The sequence below is a fragment of the Apodemus sylvaticus genome, chromosome 20 (assembly GCF_947179515.1).
Source record: "Apodemus sylvaticus chromosome 20, mApoSyl1.1, whole genome shotgun sequence".
In the NCBI taxonomy this organism is placed as follows: Eukaryota; Metazoa; Chordata; class Mammalia; order Rodentia; family Muridae; genus Apodemus; species Apodemus sylvaticus.
Genome location: NC_067491.1, coordinates 43,673,139 through 43,686,728, shown reverse-complemented (window position 1 = coordinate 43,686,728; position 13,590 = coordinate 43,673,139). Strand labels below are relative to the sequence as shown.

The window sequence follows — 13,590 nt, the reverse complement described above, 5'->3', positions numbered from 1 at the left end:
AGTGTCTGGACCATTGTGTATTATTTTACTTTAAGAAATTGTTTTGTTTTCTTGAGCAGCTATTGATTGTGATATTAATGGCTATAGCAGCAAAGCCACGGTAGAGGTAAGACTACAAGAGCCGCCATGTTCTGAGCTAGCACAATGCCCCAGGTAGCAATGTATGCTTGGCACACATTACCTTGTTTACTTCTTACAACTCTTTGAGTTGGGTGTTATGAGTCTCATTAAACAGATGAGGAATTGAGATATAGAGGAGTTTTGTAACCAATGTCACCAGGGAAGAATCTGTTACAAATTCCAAAGCTGTTTTCCTACCTATTTCTTTTCCTGTGGGATGCAGGCTTCTTTGGGGGCAGTGGTGGGTACTGGGGGAAGAACCTATTTATATGAGCGGTACTTCTATAATCTCGCTATTGCTGGGCTTCTGGCTTCTATGTGGACTTGCATTGATAGACTTCTTCACGTCCTGAACTCTTACAGTTTATTCTTTCTGTGATTATTGTTGCTACCTCCTCTTGTGGCCCTGGTTGGGTGTTTGGGTCATCTTCAATATTACTTTTCAAAGTCCACCCTGTTTTGAACAATCCTTAGAATGAAGTCATCAGTGTGTTCCATTTTCTCATGCGTGCCTCACATAGAGATAGACTTGGCACATCCATCCATTGGCTGTGTGCAGCTTCCTTAACTCTCACACTTACGAGTGTTTTTGTATCATGTTCAAGCCTAACCACATGGAGATGTGTTTGTGGGCTTGTGACTGCTATACAATCTTGGAAACTAGTGATTTTTAATTGGTTTATGTGGGTCAATAGTAACTTATTTGGAGCTGATAGCGCCCTTAAAGGGTGTGACCTTAAAACTGGATCTAATGCTGGGAAGACTCTAGCTGAAGGGTTAGATCACCAACCCTAAGAATTAACCACGAATTTTCATTCTTGGGCTGGCCAGCTGCCTACCATCTCAGTCTTCCTTTCTTTTTTGGAGGATGGATGAGGGTGTTTCTTCTTTACCATATTGCTATAAAGGATGAATCAGTGACTTATATAAAGTCCTTAGCACACATGGCTGTCACTTCGTGAGTACTATTATTCTTTGTGTGTGGGTATGTATGTGTATATGTATATATATGTATATGTATGCATAGGTCTATGTATACGTGTGTATGTATGTGTATATGTATGTGTGTGGGTATGTGCGTGTATATGTATGTGTGTATATATGTATATGTATGCATGGGTATATGTATGCATGTGTATGTATGTGTATATGTATTGTATGTTTATGTATATGTATGTGTGTGTATGTGTGTATATGTGTGTGTGTGTGTACCTGTGTGTTATGCAGAGGCTGGATGATTGATGAAGCTGGGTATTTTTCTCATAATTCTCTGCCTTATTCCCCTGACACAGTATCTTTCACTGTAACTAAGACTCATGGGATTTGTGTATATCATTCCTGTAATGTTGGCATGATAGACATTTGTGACCATACCCATATTGTCTTTAAATTTCTAATTCAGTTCCTTATACTTACACAGCAGGTGCTCTTACCCATTCAGCTGTCTCTCCTGCCTTGCATGTGGTTCTTAAAGGTGGTTCTGGGATTGCCCAAATACCCTGGGAACATAATGGATGTGTAAATGCCTGGATCTATCCCAGGGACTGGGTCAAAACTCTGAGGCAGGTCCTCCTTACTGGCATTTTATAAACACCCAGGGCGAGGTGGGGTTCTAATGTTTTGAAACTTGCTTGACATACCAGTTATCTCCCAGGGTCCTGAGAGCTCCACACAGATTTCCCTATCTCTCCGTGCCTCTGAGTAGTGGCTATGACAGGTTTTCCACCATCCCTTTGTTTCTTCATCCATGCAAGAGTCAGAGAATCCAGCAGGCTCCCCTGTGCAAAATGGGATTTCTTCTGGGCAATTCTGTTCTGACATTGGCCCACTTGTTTTTGTACCGTCTCTTCCTTCCTCAGTACTGCTCTACTGGAAATTTTAGAGCTAATTCTATGCCCTGCAGATTGTCTGCCTCACTCTTTGCTCCTAATAATAATAATTACTGAAAATGTTGCTTTGACTTCATGACTGCTTCATGCTGAAGAAAAAAAAAAAAGAAGACATTCCTTCAGCTTTTTTTGTTGTTTTCTTTTTTTTGAGGTCTGAACAAATGACTATTACAATGGAAAATCATTCACCTGTGTGAAATAAAGATTCTTATTTGTGTCTTGGATGTTTCTTCCTTAATATCTTTAGAAAGACAAAAAAGAAAAAGCAATTAAACTCTAAGTGGCGACTTGTGCTCTATAGAAGGAGTGATGGCATTTTCCTTTGCTGTTTGCAGTATTTAATTCAACCCTGGAAGACAGGCGCACGCATCACTTCCTCCTCAGCTCTGTTTCAGTGTTGAGTGAAGTGTTTTGAATTAATTTTGCTAAATTATTAATAGCTTGTGATTGGGAAAAAATTCCAGCCTTGGAGTTTATGTTTTGTCATGCACTGAGCCTCGTGCACACGGATGACTCTCCTGATGACTAGGTGAGGTGTTGGCCCCTGTTCATCCCCAAGGAATTCTCATGAAGACCAACTTTCATAATGGAGAAGATAGTTTGGTTTTCATGAAATCAGGGCAGCATCCTGGAAACACAGTGGGTAGAGTTAGAGCATGGGTGAAGCCGTTTATTTATTCAACAGAAGATGGTAAGGATTCAGTGAGGTACCAGGGACTATGTATGATGAGGTATAAGGGAGCCATGCTGACCTTGTTTCCACAGAGGAAATTAATTAAAGATGGATGGACATTAATTAAAGGATCGCCAGGATAAATGCCAGTGACAACTGTGATAGCCTTATAAGAGAAAGGGGAGGTGGCGGTGGATATGTAAGTGTGAACTTGTGACAGGGACACTGATTTTGCTATTCCTGTATTAGGGAGAAATGATTTAGCTCAGGGAGGCGATGGGATGGATGAGAGAGGGCGGCTCAGTTGTAGCAACATCATGTAAAGGGCAAACACTGCATCTGAGGAGACAGAGGAAAGTCTGGGGTGCTGGATGCTGGGGCCCATGGGGGAACCGTTAAGATACATATAGTAGGGGAGGATGTAAAGGAATTGATGTTGGCAGCATGGCTGTGGCTTCTTCTTCCCCTCCTCCCACCCTGGCTAATCTTTGTTATTAATCGCTCCTATCTCTGTGTCACCATAATGTCACCAGCTTCTTCCACTACATGTCTCAATCATGATGGTCAGTCTCTCTTGGGGCATCAAAGCAAAGTTGCCAGTTGATCATGGGCTTAAATTATCAAAGCCTTCTCTCTTTTAGGTGGATTGTATCAGGTATTTGTTAAAGTAAAGCAATGCTAATATAAAACAAGGCTAATATAAAGATAAAAGAGAGCACGAGGTGAAGCCATTTAGGTTTTTAGACAAAACATGTGTAATGTTGCATGAGAGAGCAAAAAAAAATTTTTTTTAAATCAGCTGATCTTTAAGAAAATGCCCAAAGTCAAAGTGAAGGATAGGTCTGATTCTTTCATAGACCCATCACCCATTAACTAGAACGGCAATGTGGCAGACTTAAATGGCTCGGTTTCCCTTTATCTCTATGTTAATGTGTATAAGTTATAGATTATTACTGAAAACCAATTATTTTTAGGAGAGTTTGTTGGGTGGCTGGAAAATCAATAGAGGCTCAAATCAAGAGCTTGTTCAAATGCTTGTCTGGTGCAATGCAAATGAGATCTAGGAGCAGGGAAGCAAAGAATGCGTCCAGTGTTTCTTAAAGAGAGGATGCACATTTTGAAGTGTTCTGGAGTTTGGTGGAAGCATTTAGATCATCTCATGATGCCCCCAACATTCCAAAGGATGGTTTATCATCACCTCCATTAGAAACTTTTAATGCCTTAATACATTCTGCAAATACGTTCTGAGTAAACACTAAGAATGAATAAAGTAGATTCTTAAAGTGAATCTTCATCTTATTTACAGTTGGCATTCTATCTCAAATACCACTCTGGCAGAAACACCAGAGAGTCCTGCCTAAGAAGATGAAGCCAGCAGGAGTTAAGACTCCACAGTCTATTTATTTACTTTGCTAACAAAGGCCTTGCTTCTGCTGAGGAAACAGTCTCATCCCTCAGAATGAATCAGGTCTGTTGCTGGGCACAAGGACATAATGGTGTGTATGACAGAGTCCCCCTTGGAGGTGCTCATGGTCCACAACAACATTGATCTGAATCTGGGTTTGGAATGAGGTTGAGGCTAGATTTATAAGAAGTGTCCTTTGAACGGTGATATGCTTTTGATTATCCATCCCTGGAATCTTTCTCTTGAGGGTGTGGTCTTGGGCTGTGAGCCCTACAGTTTTGCATAGAACCCATTCAGATACAGAAAGATATTTCAAGGTCCAAATGCTGGGTGTTTATATATTTATGTTGCTCAAAGTTTCTCTGTATCTTGGACATATTTAGTGAGCTTTACTCTTTCTGTCCTTTCTACACTTAACAGTTTTAGCTGCTAAGAACTGAGCTGTGTCCCCTGAAAATCTTTTTTTTTTTTTTGTTGTTGTTGAGGTTTTGGACCTAAGTACCTGAGAACATGTGTGAGCTAGGGTAGTTGAAGTATTGACAGAGGTAGAGGAAAGTCATACAGGTGGGTCCTAATCCAATACCGCTGATGTTCCAGGAGAGACATCAGGGACACATGTGCTCAGACACCATGGGACACAAGGGCCCATGGAAGAGTGGCTGGCCTCAGGAAAAGCTATACTTGCTATCCATTTCACCTCAGACTTTTTTTCTCAAGAACCATTTGAAGATGAATTTCTGTTGTTTAGGCCACACATCCTGTGGTGTTTTGTTTCAGAAGCTTGAGACGTAACAATGGAGCAATCATGTATGATGCTTCTTTTCTTTTGGTAAAGATGCTAAATTGAGCAGTTGTAGCCAAATTTCCTCCCAGACCCTTTGTACGGTATCACCTTGCGCGCCATTACTACTGCTGTTTCAATGGTCTGTGGTAAAATTTTCAGTGAGACTTTAAAAATGCCCAAATCAAAGAAGAAGAGAAAAATCCCCCTTTTCTTCTTTGAACTTTGCAAATGGCAAGTCTAGGAAAAGGTTTGACTGTTCCTGGGTTGAAAAGAGTGGTAGAAGCGGAAAACCAAGCCCACAGTGCATGCCCCCAACCCCTGTCCCTCTGCTGTAGGGTCGTACCACATTGACTTCTTAAAGTCCAATCATAGGAAATCTATCAGCAGGAACGTCCCAAGACAGGTATGCACCTAGGCAGGCACTCTCATGGTAGTTCAAATGAAAGAAATGACAGAAAATTGCATTTCTTAAGGAGGAAAATAACACTCAGGAACATTAAATGATTTAATTATGCCCGAGAGAGCCTTTTAAGCTAAAAATGCCGTAAAAGCAAAGTATGTCGGAATATAAGTTTGAGAAAGCAGCCACAAGGAAAACCTTGAGCCCAAAGTACCCGACGTCTGTAATCAGACCCAGCTTTACGGAAGGCAGGGAGGTCTTTCCATTAGCACCCATTTTGCTTTTTTCTAGCATGAGGCACAGGAAGAACAGAACAGCAATTTTATGTATTATGGAAGGTTAACATCTAGCAGAGAGAAGTGCTCAGTAGGTATTATGATAATTTCTCTTAATAATTCTCACATATATTAGCATATATTTAAATGTACCTTATTAGACCTAATTGATAATTATTCTAGTTTTCTTAAGGTCATACGTGCAAAAAATATCCATGATAGCAGTGGTTCTCAACCTTCCTAATGCTATGACCCTTTGATAAAGTTCTTCGTGTTGTGGTGACTCCCAACCATAAAATTATTTTTGTTGTTGTTTATAACTGTAATTTGCTGCTTTATGAACCATAATGCAAATATCTGTGTTTTCCAATGGTCTTAAGGTGACCCCTGTGAAAGGCTTAGTTGAGCACCCCCCCCAACAAAGGGTCATGACCCTTAATTTGAGAAGCACAACTATAGAATGAGCAGGTTAGTGATAAGGTAAGCAGACATTTTTTATTACTGTCTGGAAGACTTTATAACATGCACCCATCTCTCTGTCTCCTTTGGGGATTATTCCAGGACCCTTATGCTACTCAAATCTATGGATGTTCGAGTCCCTTCTATAACATGACATAATGTTTGTATGCAACCTAATAAACCCTCTTATATACTTTAAGAAAACTAAGGTTTTGATTTTGTGGTGATGGATATTGAAACCAGGGCTTTTGCATGCATATCAATGCTCTACCAATGGGCTACATCCACAGCTCTTCTCCTATATATTTTATTTAATTCATTCTTAAGTTACTTATAATACTGAACATCATATCAAATTTATGTAGATAATTATAGCTCATTGCCTTGGGGGAATAATGGCAAGAAGAAAAATCTGTTTATGCTTAGTATAGACACAACTGTTTACTTTTTTCCAGAGATTTTTCTGTCCTTATTTGGTTAACTCTGTGGGTGAAGAGCTCATTAATAGCTGGGAAGCTGACTATACAATTTAAGGGATACCATATACCATTAATTGAAGGACTACGTCATATCAATTCCCTGATACATTATGACTTTGTTTCAGAAAAATAAAAGAATGCGTGGTTGTTTACCTTCAGTATTTTTCTTGCTCAGCTAGTGAGCTGAATGGAATCTAGCTTACATGATTTCCAGAGCCTCTTCTATGTCAGCCGGTTTCAGCTGCAAACTTTAAACAGAATACAAAATGGTCCGTGTAGTTAAGGATACAGAGTCCCCCTGACTGAATAGTTCTGAGATAGTGTGGATTTTTTTTTAATGGTGCCAATTAGTGTGAGCCTTGTCTCTTTGCCATGTGATGAATTAAAAATGCATGACTGGGATGCTGGAAAGCGAACCCAGTTTCTGGATAGAGTCCGCTGGACACTGCTGTTCTTCCTGTTGATCTTCGTGCCCTCCCTATGTTGGCAAGAAGTGATGCGTTCACCCACGGCTCACGTCTCTTCCTGACAGATGGTTCTTTTTCTGCTAGTCAAGATCCAATCTGGTGACTTACTTTAAGATGCTCTGGCCTAAAGGATACCCGTGATAGACAGCTAGCACAGCCTCCTGAAGCCACATTTTGTGAGGAAAAATTAAGGAGACACATGCCACTGTGGCTTGTGTTCCATTTTATGCACCCCATAAATCAGAATATTTGTCAACAACAATTAAAATGTAGTTTCCCTGGTAATAAACATTACAGGGAAGAACAAATCAAGTTTCATTTATTCTGTCAGAAACCAAGGGCGAGAGTTCCGTATTATTTTGCAGACAATCTCTGAGGAGTAAACTAAGCACAATTACATTCTTGATTTTAATTAAAACTCTGGGTACCTTTCAAGTTCCGTTAGGGAGATGTCCCGAGCCTGCTTAGCTGAGGTCTGCACAGTGAAGTTAATTTGACATATAACGTATTTTTCATGAGGTAACTGTCGTAGGGAGCCGTTGATAGAAGCGGGCCTCTCTAGTGCCTGTGGGGCCCACAAAAAGTAATGACTTCTCCTGAAGCAGCAACTTCGCCAGGAAGTGCATCTGCATAACGGTCCCCGAAGCCCTCCCAATAATGTCATTAAGCTGGAGAAAATCAAAGGAAAAGGCGCCCCAAAGATGCTGGTAAAAATGTTTCCTTACTCACTGTATGCAGAACAACAATAGAACTGAGCTCTGGAATTATTTCAAATCACAATAATGGTGAAATTACCCCCAAATTCATGAGTGGTGATGGGGTGGGGGTGGGGGCAGAGATTAGGAGCTGTGTCTGGGCACCCTGTGGAAAGACCCTGTCTTTTTTTTTGCTTGTCTTTGAAGACCTTGTTCTATAGAAGAGGCCAGAGGCTCCTCCTTATTTGATTTCTGGTTTTATTAGTGTTACTTGACCAGGGGTTGCCTTACAATCTGCTGACTTTTGCTTAGACTGTGTTTGCTTTTTTTTTTTTTTTTCCTTCTCTCCTCCTACATCCTACCTACAAACCAGGCCAGATTCCACTGCTCTCTTCTACTTAAGGGTGATGTATTGTCTTGCTTTTGCATAATGCTGTAGAATTCTGCAGACCTGCTGCCAAGGACTCCCAACCTATTTCTGCAACATGACGAACAGACCTGCCGTGGGGGCGCCAGCCATGGGAGCTCTGGTGATGGGATTTGTGATCTCAGTTCGAAAGGTTCACACAGCCTGGTGCATGAAACACTTGGTCTCCAGCTGGTTATGTTATTCTGGGATGTTTTGGAGGCTTAAGAGATAGGGTCTGTTTAGAAGAAGTAGGTTGATGGGAGAGATAGAGTGTGTGTGTATGTGTGAGTGTGTGTGTGTGTGTGTGTGTGTGTGTGTGTGAGAGAGAGAGAGAAATGTTTAAATTAATTCTAAGAAAATTTTTATCTTGATCATATTTACCTCCCCAGACTTTCCAGATGTCTACCCCTTCCTTCTCTTCTACCTTCTGCCCTGTCTTCTCTCTCTCTCTCTCTCTCTCTCTCTCTCTCTCTCTCTCTCTCTCTCTCTCTCTCTCTCTCTCTCTCTCTCCTTCCCCTCCCTCTTTTTTGTCCCCCTCCCCTCCCAGTTGTAAGCCCAGCCTTTAACAGCTAAGCCCATGTCTCCAGCCCTTTCCTTTCAAAGGAGAGACTACCTTGAAACCTTGAGATAAATATCCCGGTCCTCTGGCCCCTACAATCTTTCTACCCCATCTCTGTAGCATACCTTGAGCCTTTTCTGTTACTCCTGCACTCTGCTTCCTGTCTACCACAAATGAACAGCCTCCTCTTCACAACAGCTCAGGATCAATAGATGCCAAGGACCGTGGACTGTTGTCTCTGAAGCCAACAGTCAAAATAAATCCTTACTCTATTAAACTGTCTGTGTCAGCGAGTTTGTCACAGCAATGGGTGGATCTAACACACTGCAGGAGGATTCCCCCCACAGCCCTCTCACCTGCAACTAAGTCAGAAAAGTACAACTTCCTCCAAGGGAAAGGGCTGCTGGTGGCCTCTGAAGACCCTCCGATTCAGCTTGTCTGTCAACACAAGGAAGGACATGAATGAGGTTTTGTGGTCTTTTTTTGTCAGTCACTGCTAGTTCAACTCTTAAGTGACATTTCATTTAAACTTCCAAGTCACAGCTTTTCACTCCTAGGCAAGGACAAGTCCAGGCAGCTGGGCTTTGGGAAACACTCATGGCTGGGAGCTACTTACCCAGTCCTTTGCCACGTTACCTTGTTTCCATAGCATCTCTAGGGCACAGGTCTGTCCTTAGCCTTTCCTTACATGGAGGCAGAGAATTATTGTGCAATGTGTCCCAAGCTCCCCAGTCTATGAGCGCAGAGGCAGTGATGGGCAGATGGGAACCCTGAGATTTCAGTCTTATCTGTATCTTACCACTGGTGTAACAAACTGCTTGTATAAAATGTAGGGGTGATGAGAATATGGAGATGGATACAGTTTGTATCCTCCAAAAAACTCCCCCTTTCTTAAGGCAGACAGCATGTCTTCCTATTGATAACTCACAAGCCAGACTACAGTGGATATACTGATGAGCGATCTTTTAACATGTTTCCTATGAACTGTCTTAAGTTCTTGATCTAAGCCATATTAAAGCTCGGACCAATCCTTTGAAGAAGTGAATCTCACAGACCCTGCTTTTCGGATGAGGAAACTAAAACCAGGGTGACTTCAAACAGTAGTCAAAAGCAATAGAACTGCTGAGCCACAAACCCGGCTCCCAGTGCAGGTTGTGCCAAGTCTATGCCATGCACTGAAGTTGCATCTCAGAATAGAAAAATGGCTTAGGTTGCAAGGTTAAGGCTTAGAGAAGAATTTAGAAGCCATAGGCCAGTGCCAGGAGATGAACTAGATGGTAGGATCCCAATGTAAAATAGTTGTTGGCTGAGAGAAAGGGGACATTTCTGTCATCCGCTCATTGCTATGACAAACTCGCTGACATAGACAGTTTAGTAAGGATTTATTTTGACTCTTGGCTTCAGAGACAACAGTCCACAGTCCTTGGTTCCATCGATTGTTGTGAGGAGGTTGTTCATCCGTCTTGTTCATCCTCCTGTTCCCAGGAGACTGAGCACAGGTACGCAGGAGCTCACCATTTACCTGTCTGTTAAGTAAAGAAGTTTCAGAGTGGGTGCTAGTCCAGGGCTTATTCCAGCCTTACCTCAGGTCTAACTCTTAACTTCTTGTTTTTTACTTTGCCATCAATATTTCAATGACTTTTAAGTGCCATATCTTTCCTTTCTAATTCTTCCAGGTTTCTGTACATTCATTCAGTATTCCATTAATATGTCTGAAGCTTTTGGGAATTGGGACTTATTTTGAAAGTATGGAATTCCACAGGAGAGCTTGTACTTACTCTCTGAGTTGATGTTGGGCATGGTAAAGAAGATGAAAACACACGCACACACACACAAGCATACATGTAGGGGAAAGAGAGACAGAGACAAAGACAGAGAGAGATGAGGGAGAGCCAGATAGACAGACAGACACACAGACACACAGACAGACACATATTTATCTCTCTCCCTCCTCTAGATAGATAGATGATAGATAGATAGATATATAGATAGATAGATGGATGGATAGATAGATAGACGGATGGATGGATGGATGGATGAATAGATAGATAGATAGATAGATAGATAGATAGATAGATAGATAGATAGATAGATAGAACGAACGAACCTGCATCTGGTTAGACAGGATCCCACATAGCACATGCACAATTATCCCTGCCATCCAATCTAGATGTTTGCCTAGTAAGATTTTCTGCAAGAGTTCAACCATTCGCAAACACAGGATTTGGTATTAGGATAGGCAGCAGGTACCTTTGGAATTAATGCATGACAATGTTCTCTAACTTGCTGTAGGTCTCACAGTAACCCAGCTGAGTAGCAAAAGCTGACCGCGGACAACAGCACTGTAGTGCTACTGAACACCACCCTTTAGACTAGAATTCTGGCACAATCCGCAGCTGCGCGCAGCACCGTTGCAGAATGCTTTGTTCCCTTTGGGGGCCCTCCATTTTCCCTTTGGATTTACTAAATCCAGGGCATCAAGTGACTTGAAATAATGAATGAAGGCAATTCTCCATAACTTCTCTAAGGTTCAGTTTCCTGCTTGTAAAATGGACTTAGTGAAATCTGTCTTTAGTGCTGTAAGAACTGTGTTTATGTTCTTGATAGCTTGCTCAATTGTTTTGCTATGCCACCCATATATTATCCTCTATCTATTCATGTATCATCTTCCTATTACCCATTCATCTCTTATATATCCATTTCTCTTAAATCATCTACCTATCACCTACCATTTACCTACCAGTCATCTATGCATTTCTGTATGCATCTGTCATCTCTCTCATTTTCTCTCTGTTTAATCCTCACAATATCCAGTGGGGAAGAAAGGATTTCCTGTCTTTTGTGAGACAATTAACAGAAGATCATGTGCTCAGGCAGAACAGCGAGTCCCCAGATCCCTGGCTTTGGAGGGATTCTCTGGGCCCTGGAGGGTGCTAAGTAAAAAGACACTGGGCAGAATTTTCAGAATCAGGATTTGGATGATTTTTTTTTCCTCAAAGACTGGACAATCAGCAATTTCATGATGAGAATGCAATTCGTAGGGTCACCTTAATACTGTATGATCCTCAACTTGGCTTGAGTTATCTAATGACAGTAGCTAACCCCTCCATAGGGACATGTCTACTTCCAGAGGAGCTTCTGATGGCCTTCGATGTCCTCTTACATGATTGTTTACTCTCCTGTTCCCATGAGTAGAGAAACTCAGCACGACTGTGTGCAGAGGGTGTTAAACAGAGAAAAATCTTCTGGGGAGACAAAGCATGGCAGACGGCCATTATGGATAATATCAGTGTCCTCAATACAGCACTTGGTTGACTGGAAAAATTCCCTAGTTTCTTGCTCCATGCAATTCAGGCCTGCCATTTAACCTCTCCAGTGTTAATCTGTAGAGCTACGAGAACTCTTCAGTCACAGGAGTACAAATCTCTGGTCTGGAAGGTCAAACACAACATCACCATCGCTCTAGATTCCTCCCCAGCATCCCTTCCTTCCCCCTCCTACCCTCTCTGGAGCTCCTATAACTTCAGATCCCCTGAAGAAACACAACATACAGTCATTCAAAAAAAAAATGTGTATTGTTGCAAAGGTCAAAGCAGTAAACTCAATTCAACAGAATTTGAGAAGGATTACAAACCTGATCCCCCTGTCTGGTGAGAAGCTTCATATTAGGAGGCGGAAAAAAAATAGAACAGCATGCTATCAATCTACTCCAGTGAGAGGGCAGCAGCGCTGTGCGCTTAACTCTTCTTTTCCTAGGGAGACTCTGGGAAATCTCCCAAGGACATGGTGCAAACTGCTAACACAGAAGTTGGTGTGTATATGTGTGTGTGTGTATGTATGTGTGTGTATGTGTGTGAGAGAATGTCTATATGTGAGTTTATGTGTGTGAGTTTGTGTGTGAGAGAGTTTGTGTGTATGTGAGAGAGTTTGTATGTGTGAGAGAGAGAGCAAATTTATGTGTGTATGTGTGAATTTGTATGTGAGTGTATAAGAGAGAACATATGTGAGTTTGTGTGTGTGAGTTTGTGTATGTGTGAGAAAGAGAGTCTGTGTTTGTGTGTGTGTCTGAGTTTGTGTGTATGTGAGTTTGTGTGTGTGCATGAGAGTTTGTGCGTATACGAGAACAAGTTTATGTGTGTATGTGTGAGTTTGTATGTGTGTGATTTTGTATATGTGAGAGAGTTAGTGTTTGTATGTGAGAGAGTTTGTGTGTGTGTGTGTTTGTGTGTTTGTGTGTATTTGACTCAAACCAATGGTAACATGACACCTTCCAGTAGCTGGCTAGTCAGATTCTTTAAAATGACTTCTTTGTATTATAGAAAGGAGTTCACTTTGGGTAGAATGCCCCTGACCTTTGCTCAAAAAAAGAGATGGGGGGGGGGAACCTCACCATAAAACAAAATTGTAAAGTTGGAAGAACTGAAAGTTAAGTGGTATAATCCAAAACTTAAAATCGGCCATCTTGACTCTTGGGTGGGGCATGTTAGTGATTCTTGAATTTTAACACTTGTAAATAGCGTAAATAGCACCATATGCATAGCTGTGGCTGGCCCTTATCCTCGTAAGTGGAATGGAGTTTATTAGAAAAGGGATTATGAAAAAGCATGAGTACTTCCACCAAGATCTGCAAGTCTGAATTAAAGAGTTTGGTGCGGCGAAGCCAATTAGAATTATATAACATTAGGTCCATAGTTTGTTCCAAACGAGGGTGGGAAGTGAAACACAGGAACACAGGACGTGTGGATGATGTGTGCGGGGAAGATTCTTTGTATCTGCTAATGTTCACAGTCTGCAACCTGAAAGAAAATAGGGTGTGTGAGGAAGGTGGCAAAAATTACGGCAAAAAGAAAAGTTGCAAGCAGACTGATTTCTCATGAGTTGGGTGGATCAGAGCTCACTAGTTTGGTTCTCACTACTCAGACTGAAGTCTTTGGACCCATAGCGGCTGTTCCACAAGGGTGATTGTTAGAAATGAA

At 41.6% G+C, this 13,590-nt stretch overlaps 1 pseudogene; it reads right to left on the bottom strand.

Moving 5' to 3' along the window:
- Positions 1-6,683: 6,683 nt before the first annotated feature.
- The window catches only part of LOC127670530 (40S ribosomal protein S15a-like), a 55,789-nt pseudogene continuing 48,882 nt past the window's right edge, over positions 6,684-13,590 (bottom strand).